This window comes from Malania oleifera, chromosome 1 (assembly GCF_029873635.1).
Source record: "Malania oleifera isolate guangnan ecotype guangnan chromosome 1, ASM2987363v1, whole genome shotgun sequence".
Classification (NCBI taxonomy): domain Eukaryota; kingdom Viridiplantae; phylum Streptophyta; class Magnoliopsida; order Santalales; family Ximeniaceae; genus Malania; species Malania oleifera.
Window position 1 is genome coordinate 61,349,670 of NC_080417.1, and position 1,933 is coordinate 61,351,602.

The following is a 1,933-nucleotide window of genomic DNA, read 5'->3' on the forward strand; positions in this document are numbered from 1 at the left end:
TAAGAAGTCATTGAGAGCCAAGTTAGAATAGGAGTAGAGTAGTTTTGGTTCATGTATGGAGTGTCTGACAGCCTGTGACAATTAGCAGTGTTCATACAATAGCCGTGTATATTAGGATCTCCTCTTGTACTTATGGCATTACTAACAGACGTTTTGAATGATAAAGGGATGATCATTTTACTCCTACTTTCATTTACTGATTTCAATTTATTGCTTTCCATCTACTTTCCATGTGTTTGATGAAAGATTGCAAATAAGGATAAGCACTGCTACGTATCGGTTAGAGGGAAATAATCAGCTACGGAACCGCGGAGGTGTTCATTATCGTTGAGACAAGGTATACTCTGGTTCCCGACCATACTTCGGATGGTTGGTGCACCCTTGCTACCCTGTGCCCTTGATTGCCCCTCTCCTGCTTTGGCCCGCTCGAGTTAGTACTTCTATGGATGTATGGATGAGCGTAGTTAAAGGCATGGTGTCCAGCATTTGATTTGGATCACAATATCGCTTTGTAGGAGTAGGGTAACTTAGAAATTTACTTGCTTTCTAATAGTTTAGATTGATTTGCTTTCCTTTACAGGCTTTCCAATAGTTGTTAGACAATCACCATTGCAACATACCATCCTTCACTTCTTTTTCATAACAATGCTTTAGTAAATTAAATTGGAAGTGGTTTAATAACTGCGCTTCAAGTCTCTGCGGATCGATACCCAAGCCTTGGTGAGCCTATCAAATTTTGGCATCGTTTCCAGGGACTTGGCTATGGTTATAAGCCAACTTTCTCTTTAGAGTATTATTGCCTTGTTCTTTTGATTTGTTCTCCTTTTGTTTTCACTTTCTTTGTTAATTTATATTTTCTTTATTTTATTTTCTATTTTTTAAGTTTGAATCTGTGTGCTTACACATTGTATGTTTGGTCAGCGTTCTTTGGACCCTAAGATAATTCCCATAGATCTTGAGATTAAAAAATCTCGTAGGTCCCTTAAGAAACCTATCTCTAATCTGGAGAAGGCTAAGTCATCTAAATTGAAAGCAATGGCTGAAGATAACCCCTCGGTTCTCACTGAACAAATGCTGGAACCCCACGCTCCCCACCTACTTGTGGTGGGAGAGCAACACCTTCGGCCTCTTAAGGACTACTTTGTGCCTAATGCATACACATCGCCATCTTGCTTCCGATTACGGGATGTTCAGGTGGCACAATTTGAGATAAAGACTCAATTATTGCGATGCTGCCCAACTTTCATGAGAACTCTACTGAAAATCCTTATCACCATCTAGATGAATTCTTTGGAAATTTGTTCCACCATCCACATAATTAATTTCAGTGATGATGCTCTTCATCTTAGGCTTTTCCCATTCTCTCTGAAGGATAAGGCAAAATATTGACTAACGTCCTTAAAATCGAACTCGGTGGCCAACTGAGCCACCATCTAACATGAATTTCTTAAAAAGTACTTCCCAATTGAGAAGACTAACCAGCTTCGGAGAGCTATCACAAGTTTCTCATAGATGGATGAGAAATTCTTTTTCAAGACTTGGGAGCGCTTTAGGGACATGCTTCGTAAATGCCCACATCACCGGGTCCTTAAGTGGCAATTAGTCCAAACTTTCTATGAAGGGTTGACTGTGACAACCCGAAGAATAATGGTATTTAAATAATAAATAGGGAGGGAAATAGAAACAGAAATACAAGGAGGCAGCAGTCTTCGTCGATGACATTGCACTTTGGGATGTAATTACCAAGGAAATTTATCAGGTCCTCTGCGATTAACGCAGAGGATTCGTTGACAAGGGTACAAGAAGGCCTCGTCGATAAAGACAAATTTCATCAACGAGAAGATACCGAGAGAGAATTTTTGGAAGTCTGAAATTCATCGACGAGGATGCAGGTTCGTCGACGAACTTTCTACAGGACTCGTCGACGAGGTAA

At 40.1% G+C, this 1,933-nt stretch overlaps 1 non-coding gene across 1 annotated transcript; it reads right to left on the reverse strand.

The window, feature by feature from the left end:
* Positions 1–1,480: 1,480 nt before the first annotated feature.
* Positions 1,481–1,586, reverse strand: LOC131147413 (small nucleolar RNA R71). The gene has a single exon (XR_009134795.1). It is a non-coding gene; the product is annotated as a small nucleolar RNA R71 (small nucleolar RNA).
* Between the last annotated feature and the right edge of the window lie 347 nt (positions 1,587–1,933).